Below are 23025 nucleotides of genomic sequence, written 5' to 3' on the forward strand. Positions count from 1 at the left end.
CTTGGGGAACTTACTGTAGGGTATCCTCTGTTCTGATGACTCTACTGTTCTTACTTTAACAGGTCTTGTCCCTGCTTCCTCATTGTATTCTGTCCTTGCCAGTGCTGCTTCTGGCTACGGCTGATACTTCCTTACCATTTCATCCCTTACTTTGCTTGGCCTTCAGTATCCTGACACAGTTGTTGCACACTGGACATTCTTTGTTACTCCTATTGAAACCGGATAATTAAGGAGACCTCCTCCAGTGGACATGCCTTTCTTCCGAAATGCCATCGGGTTTCTCCCCATCCTGGGCTGCACAGGGGGGACGTCATTCTTGTTGTTCACTGTCCCTCAGTGCAACGACAGTGGCGAGTTCCCGGAACAGACCTTACCTCTTCACAAAGAAGGGAAAACCTGACAAGACCACTGCAGAGCCTTCCGGATCTGAGCTCTCATCCAGTGACAGCGACGCTGAAGCACAGATGAGACCCCCGTCGGTTGACACTATGACACATGCTGATGTGACAAGCACTCCTAAAACACACACTCCTAGGTTACATGTTCCTATGACACTCGCACCTGCTACACACACCATGTGGATGTAAGACATGTGCTCTCACATGCACCTATTACACATGCACCTAGGACAGATGCACCTCCGAAATGTGCACCTAAGACACCTGCTAGTACGACACACACTTCTACGCCAAACTGTTGTGGCACATAATTATTGCACACTGTTATGACCAACACACTAATGATACACTCTCCATTGGCACACACTCCTAAAACACATGTTCCTATGATATGTGCTGCTATCACATATGATCCTACAACACACACTCATATAGTACATGTTCCAATGACACGCACACCTACTACACATAACATGTGGACATATGACATATGCTCTTATGACACATGTTCAAACCACACACACTCTTATGACACACACTCCTACAACACATGCTCCTATGACACGCAAAGCTAAATGTACGACAACTACACACATGCTTAAATGACGCATGCTCTTATAACGTGCTCCTAAGACATGTGTTCCTAAAGCACATGGTCCTATAACACACACTCATACAACACATAATCCTACCACACATGCGACTAGAACATGCGCTTCAATCATGCACACAGAGCATATGAGTTTTATAGTTGGTATTTTACAAGATTAACATCTGCTGAAAACTCTCATCAAAGTCATGTAATCCAACTGTGCACAGAGTGTATGTGTTTTACTTTTCATACATTACACAATTGACATCTCTTAAAAACTCAGATGAAAGGCAAGTTAGAGCTGACTTTGGAAAATGTACACTTTTCACATACCAAGAGGAGTATACGCTTCAATGTTCATACGTTACACAGTTTGCATCTGGAGACTAACATCAGCCAGTGGTGATTTTGATGTTACATTTGAGGGCATGTAATACTTGTACATTTGTCATACAAACTGTACCAAGGGGTGTATGATTGAATAAAGATTACCATAGACAAATATACCAAGTGACTCACGGTATATGCTGTTGTGGTATAATCAAGGAACTGTGATAAGTAAAGAATGGTGAAAAGCATGAAGAAGTCCTGGCTGGCGAGCCCACAATGCAGCTGAAATGATATGAAGATTCTTGGCAGGAGAGTATACCAGTCGAACTGAGAAACCTTGAGAAAAGACCTGGAAGGCAAATAAACCAGGCAGTTGACATTGTATGAAGATTCCTGGCAGGCGAGTACATCAGGCAGCTGAAAGTGTATGATGATTCCTTGCAAGGGAGCATATCAGGTGGTCTGCAGAGTTATCAGAAAACTACAGAAATACCTGTACAGAATGTATTGTTTAAACAATAACTTTGTGAGTCCAGTGAAGACATGAAGGAAATATTAACTAAAGAGACATGTTTGCCAGTCTTTCTTAGAATCCAGGGAAAGGGGAACAACCTTGGGATCCAAGGCTCTTTACCTCAGAGAACATTTTCGTTGGCTTTTGGTTTTTAACACTTTTTGCCAACAGCAAGACACAGATATTTCCTGGCACCAACAGCAACCCCAGACACGTGTTTCTCATCCTAAGTTACTAGGGGAATCCAGACGGGGACCCCTTGCTCACTATTCCTAGAGAGGCGTAGCTCCAATCTACTGATGAGGTCCAACCAGACCGAAACACATGTCTGGGGTTGCTGTTGGTACTTTTTTTCAGAGGAGAATTGCTTAGCATTTTGGTGCTGGACTGCCCTAGGGGAGGTCAAAGACTGATATGTTTTTGCTATTTCTCCTCTGTGAAAGATAGTGAGCTAAAGACACTGGGTAAGTCTCTCGTAACTGGCACTAATGTCCGGCAGAGAGAATCCCAGGACCTCCCTTGTTTTTTGCATATCTAAGTAACTTTCGCTATCACTCTAAGTTACTAGGGGAATCCAGATGTGGACCCCTTGCTCACTATTAACAGAGAAGCACAGCTCCACCCTACTGATCAGGTCCAACCAGACCGAAACACATGTCTGGGTTTGCAGTAGGTACTCTTATTCAGAGGAGAATTGCTTAGGATTTTGGTCCTGGACTGCTCCAGGGCAGGAAAAAGACTGATATGTTTTAGATATTTCTCCTCTGTTCAAGATAGTGATCTAAAAACTCTAGGTAAGTCTCTCGTAACCGGGACTAATGTCCAGCAAAGAGACTCCCAGGCCCCCCTTGTTTTTTGCATATCTAAGTAAATTTGGGTCTCACCCTAAGTTACTAGGGGAATCCAGATGTGGACCTCTTGCTCACTATTCTTAGAGAGGCACCGATCCACCCTACTGATGACGTCCAACCAGACTGAAAAAAATGTGTCTGGGGTTGCTGTTGGTACTCTTGTTCAGAGGAGAATTGCTTAGCTTTCGGGTGCTGGACTGTCCTAGGGCAGGACAAAGACTGATATCTTTTGGGCATTTCTCCTCTGTGAAAGATAGTGAGCTAAAGACTCTGGGTAAGTCTCTCGTTACCAGGACTAATATCTGGCTGAGAGACTCCGAGGAACCCCCTTGTTTTTTGAATAGCTAAGTAAATTTGGGTCTAACCCTAAGTTACTGGGGTAATCCAGACGTGGACCCCTTGCTCACTATTATTAGAGAGGAACAGCTCCACCCTATTGATGAAGTCCAACCAGACCGAAACACATGTCTGGGGTTGCTGTTGGTACTCTTGTTCAGAGGAGAATTGCTTACCATTTCGGTGCTGGACTGCCCTAGGGCAGTACAAAGACTGATATGTTTTAGATATTTCTTCTCTGTGAAGGATAGTGAGCTAAAGACTCTGGGTAGGTCTCAAAAGTTACTAGGGGAATCAAGATGTGGTCTCCTTTCTCACTATCCTTAGAGAGGCACAGCTCCACCCTACTGATGAGGTCCAACCAGATCAAAACACGTGTCTGGGGTTGCTGTTAGTACTCTTGTTCAAAGGAGAATTGCTTAGCATTTCAGTGCTGGACTGCCCTAGGGCTGGACAAAGACTGATACATTTAAGATATTTATCCTCTGAAAGACAGTGAGCTAAATACTCTGGTTAAGTCTCTCGTAACTGGGACTAATGTCCGGCAGAGAGACTCCCAGGACCCCCCTTGTTTTTTGCTTTTCTTCAAGAAATGACATCCTGACACAGACAGACCCTTAGCTTTAGTTTCTAGGTAAGAACGTTTCTCTAGAGAGGTTATTATCCCAACCCCTTTTTCTTTAATAAAATGTGTGATTTTGAGAAAATGACAACTTTATGTTCGGTTTTCATTTCTGACCACTTACATGTAATACAAAATTAACATTTCCTTAAAACTCACATCAAAGTCAAATCAGGGCTACATTTGATGTCCGTTTTAAGGAGATAAATTAAATGTACCCTTTTCATATGATATGTACCAAGAGACGTATGAGTTTCACAGTTCCTACGTTCCGCAGTTTACATCTAAAAACTCACATCAGGCAACAAACAGTCCTACACACACTCTTATAAAACATACTCGTATGACGTTCGCAACTGTGACATGCTTTGCTATTACTCGCACTCTTATGGCACACATTGTTATCGCACACCCTCCTGACACATGCGTCTATAATATATTTAGGCCAGTAGTTGCATTAGAATAGTTAAATTGATACTACAGACATGTTTTGGAGTAGCATCTTTCAAATTAATAAAACTATCTCTTGGTAGGAAACTGTACAGGAAAATGCAATGCAGGCAAATGTAAAGTACAAACTCATGCATTCGTTTTACATTACATAAAGAAAGCCCCACACAAACATTGTATCACTTAAACACATATTACATGTTGGTAATTTTAGGCCCGTAGTGGAAACATAATTAAATTGATGCTGTAACAATGTATGTGAGCAATATAATTCAAATTAATAAATATCTCCCATTGTAATAAACGATGTAATAAATTGCACAGCATGTAAATATAAAGTGCAATATCTCTTAATATTATTGTTAGAACAATAGGGAGAATGTCCATATAAAGTTACACAAAAAGTGGATTTGAAATGCCAAAATAATACAATTACTGTCTTACTAATTGTCCCTAATTCTACTATGAAATCTGAATAATTCCAACTGTAAAGTTGTATTTTTCAGGAGGGCAGCCTCTCAGGTAAGTTTCTCTAACAAAACTAGAGCAAAATATATAAAATGCTGATTGGAGGGATGCAGCAAAGTTTACAATAAAACCTGGTAACCCTTGATTTATGGAATCCCTTAGGAATCTTGCTTTCTAATATAACAATCAATCTATTTTCCAGGGTCTTCAAACGAATTATCTGTTAACTTCTCGCGGATAACGTGGAATTCGGCTCAGTCCCACCCATTGTAACAAACTGTTGTTTTCTTCACAAAGGCGTGGATGGCAAATTGCTGTGTTGTGACTCGATAATTTGGGTCATCCTTTCTGATAGCCCTTTGATGATCCTGCACACGGATTATTAACGTATGCACTGTACTTTCAATATAACATTTGTGGCAATGACAAAGAAGGCCATATACCACAAACTCAGAATTGCAGTCAATTATTTCTTTGATACAATGCCTCTACTTAATTGTGGGAAAATCATAGCATGAAATCGTAATAATCTGTTTGCATAAATTGCAAGTTACACAAGGGAAACATCCTTGTTGTCTGGTTAACAGCAATACTCAGTGCAAGAAGTATAGAGGCTCCTCACAACTACATTTGCTAGATTTGTCATTGTTTATAATAACATTTGGGGGTTGGTATTCAATACTGGTTGTAAGGTGCAGTCCTTCTGGAGTATATGACAATGTTTGTTTAATACGCCTCCAATAATTGATGATTGTCGTGGTAAATCAAATATGCAAGGGCTGTTTACTTTTCTCTTGGGACTTAAGTATTGTATGTCTGGGAATGTCAGAGGCTTTTCTAAAGGCTGCTTGGATGACTTTGGGGGAATATCCTCTCTTATTGAAATGTTTACTCATGTCCCCACAAGCGTATAAAAAGATGCTGTCTAATGAACAGTTTCTTCTGGCCCTTAAAAACGCGGATAGTGTTAGATGAATGGGACAAGAAGTTATGGCCAATAGAATTGACTGCAGTTTGTATTGTCCATTGGATCCCACAATTAGCAAATCCAAAAATTAAATATGAGAATTAAAATTCATAATAAAACGCAGGTTGAAATAATGACTGTTCAAAAAGGCACACAACTGCTTTCAATCTGGTTATGTACCTTGGCACAGGATGAATACATAGTTGATGTAGTGCAGCCACATAACAATATTATAAGTTCACTGATTGTGCTTGTTGTTTAATACAAAATGGTCCTCCCAAAAACCCATGAAAAGATGTGCAACGCGAGGGCTCATTTAATGCTCATATAATTACCCATCATTTGTTACTAAAAATCTGAATTAATAGAAAATAATTGTGATTCAAAAATGAATTTTAATCCTCTTAAGTAACATTAGTGTGTATAAGGAGGAAAGCTGATCTATTTCTAAGAAAATATTAAGCTGCTTTAAGACCATCTCAATTTGAAATAGCAGTGAATAAAGAAATCACATCTAACGGGACCATGATGAAATCCATTTCCCAAGGAAATTCATTAAGTCAATTAAGAACATGCTCTGCATCCTTATCATAGGATTGAAGGGTAGTGACATACTGAAAAGTAAAAACGCTACACAAATGGATAATGGTTCAAATAGTGAGTTTATAGAGCTCACTATTGGACTGCCAGGTGTGTGTGTACTTGACTGTTGTGAAATATTTGGAACAAATAAAAAGCTTGTATAGTGGGATGTTTGTGAGGTACCAAACTCATCTTGGTTGATAAGATGCTCTGTATGCCAAATGTGTAAATTAACATTAAGAATGCATTGGTAACTAGTAGGGGGGTCCTTAGTTGAGCAAGAGTAGCATATGTAGTAGAACTTCTGCACACTGCAAAATGGAAAGCAGGTGAAGGAATCACACAAAAGAGGGGTGAGCAGCATAAGAGATGGTATGAACCCGTGAGTCTGCCCTTAGCAGCTGGTGCTTTCCGTCAAGCACACCAACAGGTGTTTGACTGCAGCAATATTGCTGATGCAGAAGATACATGAAGTTTGTTTATATGCAATCAAGGCAAAGTACACATTTAGCACTCAATAAGAAGAAGGTTTGAATACAGACAAAGCAAAGTTCAAAGGTCAAATTTGTTTGAATGCAGACAAGACAAAGTTAAATTCAATACCCAATAAGAATGTTTGAATGCAGACAAGGCAAAGTCCAAAGGCCAAGTTTGTTTGAATGCAGACAAGATAAAGTATACATTTTCTACCCAAAAAGAAGAGTGTTTGTATGCAAACATTGCAAAGTATGAAGGCAAAACCCAATAAAGGATAGATGTATGAGATGCCAATGTGAGGAGAAGATTGAATAAGGATTTCCATAGATAGGTATAGCAAAAACTCACAGTATATTTTGTGGTATAATCAAGGACCTGCGATAACTTAAGAATGTTGAAAAGTATAAAGAAATCCTGGCTTGCGAGTATACCAGGCAGCTGAAATTATATGGTGATTCCTGGCAGGAGAGTATGCCAGTTGATCTGAGAAACCTCTGGCAAGGCAAGTACAACAGGCAGTTGAAAGTGTAAGAAGATTCCTAGCAGGGGAGCATACCAGGTGGTCTGCAAAGTTATCAGAAAAACTACAGAAATACTGTTACAAAATGTATTGTTTAAAATAGAACCTTGTGAGTCCAGTGACAAGAAGAAGGTACTATTAACTAAATAGACATGTTTGCCAGTCTATCTAAGAATCCAGCTCAAGGGGAACAAACTTGGGATCAAAGAGTATTTACCTCAGAGAACATTTTCATTGGAGTCATCCTTTTTACTTTTAGTTTTCAATGTTTCTTGCTAACAGCAAGACACAGACATTTCTTTGCACCCTTTGTTGTTTTGCTTTAGTGTGATGGTCACAATAGGACATTTTGGACACAAGGACAGCTTTCTTTAACAACTGACATCCTGACACAGACAGACCCCCTAGCTTTAGTTTCTAGGTTGGGATGTTTCTCTTTAGAATAGGGCTTGGGCGTTATTATTGGAACACCTTTTTGTTTAATAAAATGTCTAATTGTGATAATATGACAACGTTGTGTCCGGCTTTCATTTCTGACCCCTCACATATAGCCCAAAATTACCATCTCCTTCAAACTCACATCAAAGTCAAATCAGGGCTACGTTTGATGTCAGTTTTAAAGAGATGGAATAAATGTACCCTTTTCCTACAACCTGTGACATTATTGAAGCAAATACAAGTTTGTATTGTGGAATGTTTGTGAGGTACCAAACTCATCTTTGCTGATCGGATTCCCAATGGCATTTGAGATGTCACCTTTCATGTCCTGGGTGTTAGATTTAGCAGTGCACGATGGTGGTGCCAGTTATGGTTGCTTGGTTTACCATAACTGATGAATTTCAAGGGTTTTTCAGTTTTACTTGTATCCATAACTTCCCTTTAACCATGTTTGTTCAGTGAATGTGATAGGCTTTTACCAGTGTACTCTTAATATGCTTCAAGTTCCTTATATTATACTCACCCCCAATGTAGCAGCTGCAGAGTCTGCGGACAGTGCCGTAGTCCGCGGACATTAGGTACCATTCATACAGCCCAGAAGCACAGGGAGAACAAAACATGTTCTACCTATGAACCAACAAACAAATACACATAAAACAGCATTACTTATATTTACTACACAGAAATATACCTTTTTATAAAAATGCTTTTTTCAAAGGGCACAAAGGATTTTTTTTCATTTAGTACACAACATAACGGAATGCACCACTCAGAAACTGTATATGTACACCTCACATTATCACCTCCGTAGAACTCTGCATACACATTCACAAACACCAGGTGCTTGTTGGAAAACAAGGTCTCACTAAATTGTAAGGGCACTGCATTTATTTCTCTATTATTACCATTCATCATATAAACATTTCTTTTAAGAAAAGAACACTATTTGTTCTCACAGAAAAACACACTTGAATGGTTGGAGGAGAACTTCCCAAAAGAAGAAATGAGTGACGATAACATCTCTAATAGTATACAATACATCTTTTAATATAAATAAATAACATAGTTTGTAGAAACCTCACTAAAAAAAATAATTTCATATTTTCTTACAGTACATAGTTCTCATGAAGAAGCAACACCTGCATTTAATTATGCATAATTTGAAGAATCACAAAGAGAAGCCCCATCCCCAACTGTACATACTGAGATCATGATGCTGTCTAAAAAATTGGATCAAATTAGCAATGACTTTAAAGAATTTTTAAATTGTGTCCAAAATCATGTGATTAAAATTCAATATCACTGTCCTCCCTGCACCTGTCCTGCTTGTTCCCAGCAATCATCCCCATTACATTCTCCTCTGTAGTGAAGCAGTTCTTTTCAGGATCCGAACACTCTTAACTGGTACTGCTGCCTGTAAATCAGCGCTGGGAGTTTCTCTAAACTCACGCCTACCGAACGCTCGCTTCCAGGAGGGGGCGGAGCATTGCGGCAGTCACATGACTGCTCACGTGACACTCTCTGCCCACAAAAACAGGGCCAGTGCAGCCGAGCGGCGTGGACTTCTCCTCTGTAGTGAAGCAGTTCTTTTCAGGATACGAACACTCTTACCTGGTGCTGCTGCTGCCTGTAAATCAGCGCTGGAAGTTTCTCTAAACTCGTGCCTACTGAACGCTCGCTTCCAGGAGGGGGCGGAGCATTGTGGCGGTCACGTGACTGCTCACGTGACACTCTCTGCCCACAAAAACAGGGCCAGTGCAGCCGAGCGGCGTGGACTTCTCCTCTGTAGTGAAGCAGTTCTTTTCAGGACATGAACACTCTTACCTGTTGCTGCTGCTGACTGTAAATCAGTGCTGGGAGTTTCTCTAAACTCGCGCCTACCGAACACTTGCTTCCAGGAGAGGGCGGAGCATTGCGGTGGTCACGTGACTGCTCACGTGACACTCTCTGCCCACAAAAACAGGGCCAGTGCAGCCGAGCGGCGTGGACTTCTCCTCTGTAGTGAAGCAGTTCTTTTCAGGATACGAACACTCTTACCTGGTGCTGCTGCTGCCTGTAAATCAGCACTGGGAGTTTCTCTAAACTCGTGCCTACCGAACGCTCGCTTCCAGGAGGGGGCGGAGCATTGCGGCGGTCACGTGACTGCTCATGTGACACTCTCTGCCCACAAAAACAGGGCCAGTCAACCCTTGCGACGTTAAGCCCGTCAGGAGTAAAGCCCAGTGACTGTTGAGCGACTGTTAGACGCTGGTGGCTTGAATACTGGTTGGGAGACTGCAGAGTTTATCTCTTTGATCCCAACCGAATTCATTTATTTTACTTGTGGCACAGTGAATTTACAGGTAATTTTGCTACATGCTACAGTAATTTGCAGTGTGAAGCTAAGTGTTACCTGCGACGCCAGTGTGGCCGTGTGTGCACACAACTTTCTCTCATAACAAGAAGCAGGCCCCGAGTGGCCAGGATGGAGCCGGGACCCTCAGGGCTCCTTTTGACTGATGTCGCTATTCAGTGCAAATCCAGTAGTGAAGATGGGGGAGTACATCCGCTCACCAGATGGCAGCGTCACTTTCTGGCCACTGGAGGAATCGAGCCTGTCGAACTACTCACAACATCCCTGGTAAGTGGTTACAGATCTCGTAAAAGAACGTGTACTTCAATTTCATCATCCAGCTCTGAACATTTTTTTGATTGCCAGGCAAACAACTCACCCACACATGAAGAACACCGAAGACAGTCCATACACCTTGTTTTCCCTATGTCACGATCCTAGAAGAAGAGAATGTAAGGACTATAAGTCACGCTGTGTCCGAGATGCATCCAGAGGTTTATCCGGCAGCATTTTCAGAATTTGATTCCTCTGTCACGGAGTGTGACATAGATCCAAATATCCATCAAATGGTTGCCACAACAGAAATTCACCCATATGAAGATGTATAGCAGACGGCAACAAGATCTTTATCAGTCACAGAGAGCTGCATGCGGGATCAGGACAAGGACCATACGAAAGCGGAGTGCAATCAAGCTGAAAATGTTGGCACTGCAGGACAGCTACTTAGTAGCCTTGAGCTACACCTGCATAATCACAGCCCTCCAACTGAAACCGAGAAAAGCGATTTGGCAGAAGATAATAGAAATATGGCAGTTGATCTTGTAACCGACATCGGTAATAATGTAGATGAAACACAAACACAGGAATCATCAGGTACTACTGCCACTACTACCAAGGAAGCAAGGAGCCCAAACCGGCGAAGCTCGATTGCCACAGCTGATAAAATACTCAAAGACTTAATCGAAATAAACACGAGATTGACAAGTCAGCAAACCTCTCATAATGAGGTAGAAACATTATCTACGAAATTTCCAACAGCGCCCGAGTTGGTTGTAGATGCAAATATGTCTTTATCGAGAGTATCCCAAAGTGGTTACCGAGTACATGGGAGTATGTTGAAAAACGGAACCCGTGGCTAAAACCCATGACGAAAAGAAAAAGAACCAACTCGTCAAATGATGACCTAAGTGATCTACTGTTTGTATCCCAGTAGAGACATACTGAAGAAGGACACTTAACTGGTCGAGACGAACTTGGAGATGAGTCATATTTAACATCAATCCTGACAGCTGGTCCTAACATAGATAAAATGTCTACCAAAGGAAGCGATCTCTGGAAACCAAAGTTAAAGGATAGTTCCGGGACTGTTTTTTTATTGTCCCTACGTTCGGCCATGTGTTTTTAAGCATAACTCGGTAGATCGTAGAAAACTTTCCTATGGACCTTACCCGACTTTTCGTCCATTAACGCACTCGAAATCAGCCGCCATTTTCTGATAATCCTATCATTTCCCCCCATCGACCTGGCTCACCTGCTTTTGCGGCACTAAATCAAATCCCCCGCCCCTGAGCCTGACATCAGCAGACTCGTACCGCCCATTTCCCAACGCCAAAGCACGTTTCGTGTCAACAATCGCTGCGCCTCAGCTAATGAAGTGTCGCCATGGAAATGGCAGGACGCCTCTTTCCTCAATAAGTATAAACACACCGTTTCACAACACACAGCAGCAGATTTTCGATTCCATTACTCTCTCTGTGTTACTGTGAGTATTCTGTGACTCGTTTCTGTGCTCTGGTCAGCTACATTCGCTGCTTCTAGGCCTTGTGAACACCTGTACCATCTCTGTAAATTATTTTACTTTCTTTACCACACAATGGCTACAATAATGCCGTATATGTACGAGCCCGAGTACACAGAGGAAGAACTACTGGAAAGGCAAGCACGCGAAAACGATGGGGATTCGGACGGCAGTTGGGAGGACCAGTCAACGGATGAAGAGCCTGGACCATGTCGCATGGACGGCGTCTCCACCTGGTGCACGTGCAATCGGTGCGAGCTAATGCCAACTGAGGAGGAGAACTGCTGCTGCCGTGAAAATTCCGGGTGCTTGGCCTACATTTCGGAAGGCGAGCCAAGTCCGCAATGCATCACCGAGCTGCCAGAGTTCAGGGAAGCCTGCCTCTCACGGACCGTGTTGAGGATGATGATGGTGCTTATGCACGAACTTCGCGGCACTGTTCGTCCGCGTAATCCGAGTAACGAGTAAGTATACTCTGGTTGTGATGTCAGTGATGCCACTACTATTTCATGGTCGTCTCCCACATATAAAATTACATCTACATATCATTCGAATGCATGTAAATTGGTTCCATATTGTGCATTTTCTAGATAGAATTTTTTTCAAAGCAGAATGACATTTTTTACCTGAATCGACAGTGATAAGAAAGTTTTGTCATTTTAATACAGTTTGCATCTTTCATTTTCACAGGTGGTACAGGCTGGTGGCCTATCGTTGCTTCACTTGGTGGCTTCACGGGAGGCTCGGACACCGCGTTCGGAGAGTAATACCTGCCTGTGCGGTACTTGCCATTAGACAACATTTCCCCAGCGACAGTGGACAATACCGCGGATTTTCCCTGGATGTGCTGCAACCGGAACTTTACAATGTGTAATGTTTATTATTTATGTTCAATTGAAATTAAGATCTAAAATAAAACCCAACATATATTTTAACAATGGTTGTTTTGATTTTTTAAATGAATCTAGTGTGTCTCCGTTGAAAAGTCTTCCTGTGCCTTGTCTTGTCACACCACATGTCTCCGGCCAGCATCCTCCCTCACGCTGGCCGCCCACCTTCCATCCACATAACCGTTGAACCCATATGCAGCAGACATAAATATGTTATTTTGCGGGTTGGCATCAAGCCTCCCGGCCTTGCCTCCTCCCCCAAAAATACTTACCACACCACTTTGTTCAAGCGTTGGCAATAAAAGGCCGTTGGATTTTATTGATACAAAACATGGTTATAGGTAAATAATCAATATGGTTGATCATAATAAATCATCCTTTTGGGCACCGGGTACAGAGATGACCTCCTGTGGCCCGTGCCGCCTTGCCACCACAGGCCAGCCTGCTGCTGACTAACTGCCTAGGCATCCAGGGTATCCAGGGTGAACTGCACCCATATATTCTCGTGGGAGGGTGAGGTATTTATAAACTCACCCCCCTGCCTTCCATGTACTAGATCCTGCCGCCTGCCTCTTACATGCAGTTAGATGGCCTCTCCTTGGTGAGGCCCTGCGGCAAACGAGTCTTGTCTGCACGACCACCGCCCTAATCCACCCCCCCGCCCTATCAAAGGCAGTTCGCACCAGGGTACTTGTGCTGGCAAGTGGAGCTGTCAGGGAGCGATAAAGGCCAAGAGGTGCCAAAGACCATGTACACTTCAAAGTGGTCTATAGAGCATGGGTTGTTGTTCCCATGTCTACCTCCAGACCCCGTGTCTCCTGCCAAGCATCCCCCCTCACGCTGGACGGCCCCCTGCAATCCACATAAGTGTGTCTCCATTCACGAGTCTTCCTGTGTCTTGTCTGCACGACCACCGCCCCAATCCACCCCCCGCCCTATCAAAGCCAGTTCGCACCGGGGTACTTGTGCTGCCAAGTGGAGCTGTCAGTGAGCGATAAAGGCCAAGAGGTGCCAAAGACCATGTACACTTCAAAGTGGTCTATAGAGCATGGGTTGTTGTTCCCATGTCTACCTCCAGACCCCGTGTCTCCTGCCAAGCATCCCCCCTCACGCTGGACGGCCCCCTGCAATCCACATAAGTGTGTCTCCATTCACGAGTCTTCCTGTGTCTTGTCTGCACGACCACCGCCCCAATCCACCCCCCGCCCTATCAAAGGCAGTTCGCACCGGGGTACTTGTGCTGGCAAGTGGAGCTATCAGGGAGCGATAAAGGCCAAGAGGTGCCAAAGACCATGTACACTTCAAAGTGGTCTATAGAGCATGGGTTGTTGTTCCCATGTCTACCTCCAGACCCCGTGTCTCCTGCCAAGCATCCCCCCTCACGCTGGACGGCCCCCTGCAAACCGCATAATGCCACGACATATACACGTCATTCATTCACAAACACACCCCTGTTTCGAATTCTTTATAACCCACTTCATATTTCTAATGAGAACTTCTTTGCGCTTTGCTAGTCAACCCGTGAAGGTGCTGGTTATCTGCTCTTCGTCTCTGTGAACTTCCGTGACCACTTTGAGGAAACTCGTCAGTTTGCAACCTGTGAACTGCTCCCTGTTCTACAAGAAACTACTCTGATCCCTGCATCTAACTGTTTGTTCGTCAAGGTAAGGCCATGTACCATAATCATTTTGCATCCAATTTCTTTTCGTTCAAGACAGTACATGCAAGGAACTAGTCACATGTTCTGAGTTTAGTGAAATTATTTTTCTATTTTTTTAAAGTTATTCAAATACTTATCTGCATGTGAATAACGTGTATAGTTCCAAGAACCAAAACAAACCTTGCATTGAACCTTTTATGTGTCATTTCATTTTTTAACACATTGGTATTCATAGAGAATTGTTGATCTTTACTTTTCAGAACTTTCCACAATGCCTGCCTGTTCCATTGGCGGTTGCCCTTCGAAGACCCATAATAAATCTGAGGGTACTATAATGCATGTTTTCCCTAAGACAATAGATCAGATAAGAGAATGGGTCCGATATTGCGGATATCCACCGTCTGAGCTTGAAAGTAGAGTCTTAGAAGTCTTTGCGGACAAGAGGGGTGATCGATACTGCATCTGCAGCAGGCACTTTAGCTCAGACATGTACTCCACATCATTGCTAATAAAGAAGAACACACCGCGAGCGAGGCGAAAATTGCTCTCAACCGCTATTCCCACTCTATTCGTCCACATCCCTCCACTGGTGAGTCAAGTTTACGTATTTATCTCTCGGCCTTGCGGTAGTGTGTAGCATTAGCTAACAATAATTTCCCCATTTATGTATCCACTCAATATGAAGGCGGAAGATTCTCCATCCGTGTCGTTATTGCAGTCATCAGCCACTTCAAGCGCCTATCGGGTAATCTTACTTGGCTATTCTGCCACTGACTTGTTTTAGACATGTAAATCAATAGTTTTAATTTATCGTGTAATTATTTTACCTAATGGTACACCCTTGTACTCGCCTTCTAGTCTTTGTTTTCAGTTATAATTATTGTTATCCAAAATAATGCAAGTACTGTCTTCCAGGGAGATGCTGAGGAGTCCAACATATTGACGACAACCGTTGATGTCACTCAGATGCTCGAGGTACGTTTCCGGACAGTTCCATCGATGGAGATCATCAGATCTTGCATTCTTGTAGCGTGATTGTTACAATGTTTCTTTCGTTTTTAGCCATTGATATGTCCTTCTGTCGTCGCCCTCCTATGTGTCTTCTTTTTTCAATATTGTGTTCATTACAAATGAAAGTCCTATGTTTCAGGGAGTCGATGGAGCATTAGTCCAAGAAGAAGGGGGAGCATGCAGTTACGGGTCGGCGCAACAGCTTGCAGAAGTGTGCACCGCAGTTACATCGTCCCTTGATGTTCTTATGCATTTCGAGGTATGGATACTGACAGTTCGATCAAGCGAAATCATATGACGTGATTACATCCGCTATACTTCCTTCTTTATTAACGCAAGTACTATGTTTCAGGGATATGACGGAGCTTCTTCTACAAGAACATCACCCCTAGTAGTTGATGCAGATCTCTGGGTGGTGACACTTCCAACGATCGAGCAAATGGAATCATATTTACATATCCATTATTTATTTTAGACAACTGATCATTTGTGCAGGTCTATTTAGATGAGCCGTTGACGCCTGCACAAAGTTTATGTTCTTTTTAACAAAATAGAAAACCATACTAATGCAATTACTGTGTTTCAGGGAGTTACTGAAGCATCATCTTGAATAATATCATCAATGGAAGTCTATGAGGAGCCCGAGGTATGGATCTTGACAGTTCCATCTAACTAGATCAACTATGCGTGAATAATTGTCGTTTGAATGTTCTACACAAAGCGTTCATTCGTGTTTTGCTATTGAGATGTACGTGGGTATTGGTCCCCAAGTGCATTTTGTGTTTTCAATATTATTATACATACTAATGAAAGTTCTATGTTTCAGGGAGTCGATGGAGCGTCAGTGCGTGATGGATGTGCTTATCATGAAAATATAGTCGTTGCAGCGCAAGAGGAAGTGGAGACATGCACACACGAGTCGGAGCAACAGCGTCCTGATGTTGAAGTTCGAGGCAAGAAAGTTTCAAAGAAAAGAAAGCAAAAGAAGGTTAGTGTCCTGGTCACTATATTATGTTGTTTTTCACTGTTAATAGTTCAATACTGTAAGTTGTGTTTAAACTGAACATCCCTTTTCCAATCTGTCCTCTAGTTGCGAGTGGGTTTACGAACTAGATCTACACAGACAGTGAAGCGAACGAGAGATGTTGCTTGTCAAACCTTTTGGCAGGGACTTGAGACTGGAGATGCATCGTGCCAATGGGAAGAATATGAAGTGATTGACAACGGAGCTATACCACCACCAGCCATTGATAGTGAATGTCCTCCTGGTAGTTCGGATGCAGTCGGAGATCAATTTACAGAATCCACACCCGCAAAAACTAAGACCGCGAGAAAGTTGAAGAAATTGTTTTATTCACCCATCGCCGGAGAAGGAACAGATGTTGCAATGGAAGAGAATGAAGTGGACGACAATGAAACACCATCAATATCACTGAACATAGCGGAAGACGATATCAGAGATTCTACCTTTCATGTGAGTGACATGTCCTCAACGTTACAGGCCGAACCAGCTGGGATGCAGAGTGACAGTATAAGGAAAGAGGCCAAATTCATTATATTCGATAGTTGTTTGATTGATATTATTATTCGGATGAAATGTGGGCATTCGGTTGGTGGGGAAGTATGTGGGGAGCCATTGATTAATGTGACTCGTGCAATTCGAGGCACTAACCTTAAAATACATGCCACCTGTACAAAATATCATCCTTTCTCATGGTCTGCACAACCCATGCTGGGGCAACTGCCAGCAGGCAATCTACTTTGTGCAGCGGCTGCACTTTTTAGTGGTTCAAGTTTTAAAAAGTTAGAGTCTTTCTTTCAGTTTGTGGGAATCCATTTCATTGCGAAAACTCAGTTCTACAAATACCAAACCGATTATCTATTTCCAGCCATTAGCGAACCTTGGAGAATGGAAAAAATGTCTATTGATAGTACATTCGCGGGCAAACGGTTCAGGCTAGCCGGTGATGGACAGTGCGACAGCCCAGGATTTTCAGCCAAGTACTGCACCTACCACTTTCAGGACATGGAAAGTAAGAAAATTGTGAGTTCGGTGGTCGTGCAGGTGTCACAAAGCACATCCTCAGTGGCCATGGAGAAAGTTGGCTTTGTAGCATCATTGCAAGAACTACAATCGCGGGGAATGGTGATCGACCTGATAGCCACGGACAGACACGTTTCAATTGCCAAGACAATGAGAGAAGAGTACAAAAATATAAATCACCAATTTGACGTTTGGCATCTTGCAAAAACAATCAATAAAAAAATGTCGGCTGCAGGTAAAAAAAAAGATATGCAAGGTATTTCACAGTGGTCCAAGTCAATCAGCAACCATCTTTGGTGGAGCTCAAAAACATGTGGAGGGTCGTTGGAAATTCGACTGGAAAAATGGCGGTCAGTAATGCTACACTGTAGCAACGTTCACCGCTGGACCACAAACCAACATTTACACAATTGTGAACATGGCCATTTGTCCACAGAGGAGGCACGGAAGAAGAAGTGGTTGATTCCTTCATCACCCACTCACAAAGCCATTGAAAAGATTGTATTTGATAAAACTATAACAAGAGATTTGAGGGGACTCACGGAATTCTGCCACACAGGAGATTTGGAGGTGTTCCACAATATGTGCCTAAAGTACAGGCCAAAACGATTGCATTTCGGCATGGAGGGCATGATAAATCGGACTCTTCTAGCGGTCTTGGCACATAACCATAATGTTGGCCGTCAACAAAGTAGGACGACCGGAACTTTAGGGACGCTTCGCTACAATAAGGCCTTCACTAAAAGAAGTAAACAATGGGTGATCAAACCAGTGTTTGAGGATATGCAATATGAGTTTATTGAGAGACTTATTGTTGATGTCCTAGATAGGCACATACATGGAGTTGTGAACGAACCTGTGCAGGGGACAACTGCATTGCCACCCAACATTGCCTCTGTTCCATGTCCACCTAAAGCAGAGCTCATTGATAAATACACATCACGGTTTAAATGATTGTAATTTGATTGTCTGATCTCTCGAGTCTCCTCATGTTGCAGGCCCATTGAATATGTGTAGCTATGTATTGTGTAAATAAAAGTGATTGCTCAGTGTACATGCAATGTGTCTCTCCACCCTTGCCCCTCACTTCACCGTGCAGTAGTGCGAACCACCCGGGTGTCACCTGCGACTTTGCTCTGGAGTCTCCTCATGTCGCAGGCCCATTGAATATGTGTATCTATGTAATGTGTAAATAAAAGTGATTGCTCAGTGTACATGCAATGTGTCTCTCCACCCTTGCCCCTCCCTTCACCGTGCAGTAGTCCGAACCACCCGGGTGTCACCTGTGACTTTGCTCTCGAGTCTCCTCATGTCGCAGGCCCATTGAATATGTGTAGCTATGTATTGTGTAAATAAAAGTGATTGCTCAGTGTACATGCAATGTGTCTATCCAACCTTGTTCATTTGCGCATTAAATTAAACCAAACAGTAATATAAATCATTTTTCAAAAAATATAGAATGTCTCCGTATTTATGGTTCTCTGGGGCTGCAAAGCACGCAGACAAAATGCAAAGATGGAGTGTACATTTCAAGTCCTGTGAGATGGCCTTACACTGAATGTAGCTAACAAGGAATGTGTGCTCGTTCAAAGTGAAGGTCAGCTGCTTTGATTTTTTGCTTGGGTGCCGGAATGGCCCACGACTCAGTATAAGGTTCTATTGTTATTTGACCTTGACAGGCCGGGACCATCCCGAAAGACTTCTTTTTGGGGGTGTGGTGCAATAACGTAAGAAATGATAATGAATACAATTTCAGAAACGATAGCCATTTAATGTTCGTTCATTAGAAGAAATAACGTCGGCATAGAAGGAGTGGTATTTCGGGGCTGCCCTACGCACAGACACAATGGAAAATGCAAATATAATGTAAGTAACTCTTTAGATGAGTTTATACCGCAATTTAATTACTATACAGTAGCTTTAAAGACGGGTTAAGTTGTACTTGTTCGTTCTATGTGGCATATTGTTTTGTACCGCGCACTATCTTGAGGAGAACCATCTCATTTTACGGAAGCACCTCAAAACCTTCCTCTTTGCTTCTGCTTTCTCTCTCCCTCTCCCCTGCTACAACTGGTCCACTGTCTGCGACCTCGGTCCTGGGCCCTTCCACTCTCCACCGCTGTCAACCCCCTGCACTGGGGGACTGTCCCAGTATCCTACAGCCCCCCCTTCCCAGCACTTGTTCTGCACTTACCTTGCACTCGCCACCAGCTGGCCCTATGTATTTATTATTTTATGCTACTTACCTTGTACTCCACTTCCCCCCTCCCCTTCCCCTTGCACTTTTACCTTCCCCCTACCCCTGCACTTGCGCGATCTGAATGACACCTGGCCTAGTAGGATCATTGTCTGTCTTCTCCTTGTTCCCCCCCCCTCCCTGCCTCGCCACGCCTTGAAACACTTGTGTATAGGCGCATTGCAAATGCCATATTATATCATATCAGTGACGAAGTGGTCCACTGGCGCTCAGGCGGCTCTGAAAAAGGCGGAGGAGAGGGGGTGGGTTACTGGAAATGACGTATAATACCCAGTTGCACTGTCCTAGCTATGAAATAATTTCCCGACCTAATATATAAAATGAATAATTTTAATAAAGATCTGATGGTGAGACTAATTTCATTTTTTATGTTTTTAAAACAGGAACATCCTTCATTATTGTATGTGTCACGAGTACCAGACACCGGCGGATGGCTTTTTCAACCGCCAGTTGCTTCCCCGCGTGAACAACGTTACCACCCTGACCATTTTATGGGACGATCGCCAAGTACAAGTATGCCCTTACGCGGTACTAACGGCTAGATGCAACATACAGACTGTTGTGGTGGCCTAGTGCCTCGTTGTTGGAACAGCCATGCGATTATCAGTGCGACCGAAGAGCTTATTTTATCGTAAACCAACACCCTGTGTACTGCACACGAACATCGCTTGCCTCAAGACGAACTATTTTGGATCGAGAGCAAAGAAAAATGCAAATCGCTGAATATTCTCTAAACATTTGATGTCCAATAAATGTACTTTGCCAAATGTACAATCTTGCCGTTTGCTTTTAAACCACAGTTTCATATTCCGAATTGTGGCGCTGTATTGTGAGATGATCTAAGACCCTGTGTACAGCAAAGGAACATCGCGTGCCTCAAAACGAACTTTTTGGAACGTGAGCAAATAAAAATGAAAATCGCTGAATATTCTCAAAACATTTGATGTCAAATAAATGTACTTTACCAAATTTACAATCTTGCGGTTTGATTTAAAAGTACAGTTTCATATTCCCAATTGTGGCGCGCTGTGTTGTGAGCTGATCTGTGTTGATTTCCGGGTTCTGTGTGGAGTCGCGTAGAAGACGCCTGGGCACGTTTGCCTACGCAGCACAGTCACGTCACGGATAGAGGCGGGGAATATGAATGTTTTGATAAAGTCTGTTTCAGGGGCGGGGGATTTGATTTAGTGCCGCAAAAGCAGGTGAGCCAGGTCGATGGGGGGAAATGATAGGATTATCAGAAAATGGCGGCTGATTTCGAGTGCGTTAATGGACGAAAAGTCGGGTAAGGTCCATAGGAAAGTTTTCTACGATCTACCGAGTTATGCTTAAAAACACATGGCCGAACCGTAGGGACAATAAAAAAAAAAGTCCCGGAACTATCCTTTAAAAACATTCAGTCTGAAACCAAAGACTGCAAGGAAAAAAAAGAAACCCCAGACTCAAAATTTGGCAGAATGCCTAACTAAAGAAATCACCAGAGAATTAAACACACTAATAATGGCTGCGCATACGATATCGATGTCACCATATATGAAGCTATATGAACAATTGAATGACAATATAAAGGACCAAACAACCCTCCTGGCCATGATGAACACCAAAATGCGAACCGTAAAGCAAGACTTGACGAGAACCCAACAAATGCTGTCACATGAAAATCTAAAATCTGAGGCAAATGTGAAGATTATACTAGAACACACAAAGAACAGTGCAACTGATAAACGACTGTTTGGAGAAGTAGCATGAGAAGCGATTGCCTTGCTAAAACAGAAAAAAATGAACACCATTCTTATGGAGCAGACAGTGAAATAGAACGGTGAATGTACTGACGTGCGTGAGGAGATAACATCTGTAATTAATACACTACAAGAGGCTAAACAAACTGTGGAAACTGAGATCGATAAAGACTCAAACTTAAATACACAAAAGACCCGTCAGGATAATGGATGTATGAATGATCCTCCGTCCAAATGTAAACAAAAATTAAAAAGAACCAAAGAAGTTGAGAAAGGATTTACCATTACTGATAATATAGATCTAGTCCACTCTCCGGCAGCCTCTTTGAAAAGTGTCCAGGAAGCTACACTGGAGCAACATGTCAGTGATAGCCCCATTGTGGAAATAGATCTGACTCAGTCTAATAAAGCCCTGCTATCTGTAAAACTACCAGACTTTAAAGCTACCTTGCTGGATCAGGCCCATCCAAATCCAGCTACTGGCAGTGTCCTGAAAGATACTGAAGCAGCCTTACAAAAGCAGTCCATATTGACGGATCAGGACCTCTTAAATCCAGCCCTAGGCTGCTACTTGAAAGACACTGAAGCAGCATCACAAAAGCAGTCCATAGCTAGTTCAAAAGCTGCATTTCCAATCTTCGATCCGAAAAAATCAGAGACCCAAAAATAAAAAAACACAGAAGTGATGATGGCCTCGAAAAAACCAAAGAACATGAGAAATCGTAAAAACCAACAACGATCTAGTGTGCGTTCTTTTCTAAGAAATATAAAAGGCTTTAGTATTACAACAACTACTAAGCAACTCTCTAGAGCCATCATTAATGATCACCCTAGCACACAAAAGCCAAATCCACCTGCTGAGCAACAGGTGAGCCATGAAGACGAAAAAAGTACAATGACGGAGAAGGAAAACTCTCTAGAAGATCTACTAGATCTCTCTATATACGAGCAGAGCGAAAGTGACAGCTGAGTTGAGACTCCTAATCCAATCCCGAATGAAGAGTGTATAACAGCAGAAGCTGTAATTAGCATTGACCTCAGATCTACATCGCATGAAGAGAAATTATCTGAGGGCAAGAAAAATTGTAAAAAGCCCCATATACCCCAAGATATTCCAACTGGTAAAATCGGTGGGGCGATAATGAATGAATCTGAGCATCAGCAAAAATGTGTCACCAGGAAACTAGTAAAGCAAGATAGTTCCCTTCGAAAATTTACAGCGAAAGTCCCAGCAACATGTATAACGCTAGAGGAGAAAAGAGCGATAACCATAGCCAGTAACAACCAGGAACACTCCACCTCAAAACTTACATCCCGAAATCAGGATCTGTGGAAGTATGAACAAGAATTTGAGGCTCTGGAAGCCAAGATGGCCCTAATGGATGCCAGACTTATCACCCCTAAGATCATTACGGAAATAAACTCCAGAGATAAAGATGCTAACTTAATTGAGTCAATTCCGTCGCTACAGACGCAGGGACTTATGATGGATTCAAAGATACCTTCTATCTTACGCCAAGCAATGTCTGAGAAAACCCAGACCAACGCAAAAATAAATAAAATGCCCATGAAGGAGCCCTGTCCTCAAAATCAGCACTCCACGAAATCAGGGAAATATCTTCTGCGAGTGGAGCGAATAGTGAGAGAAAAAGATGGTCTCTTACTAAATAGAAAAAACGTGATGAGACTAATACATCACATTCCGCAACTTAGAACAGTGGCTTCTGAAGATATCCAAGTGGTCGAATT

This window comes from Ambystoma mexicanum, chromosome 2q (genome assembly GCF_040938575.1).
Source record: "Ambystoma mexicanum isolate Mex_15411 chromosome 2q, UKY_AmexF1_1, whole genome shotgun sequence".
Lineage (NCBI taxonomy): Eukaryota > Metazoa > Chordata > Amphibia > Caudata > Ambystomatidae > Ambystoma > Ambystoma mexicanum.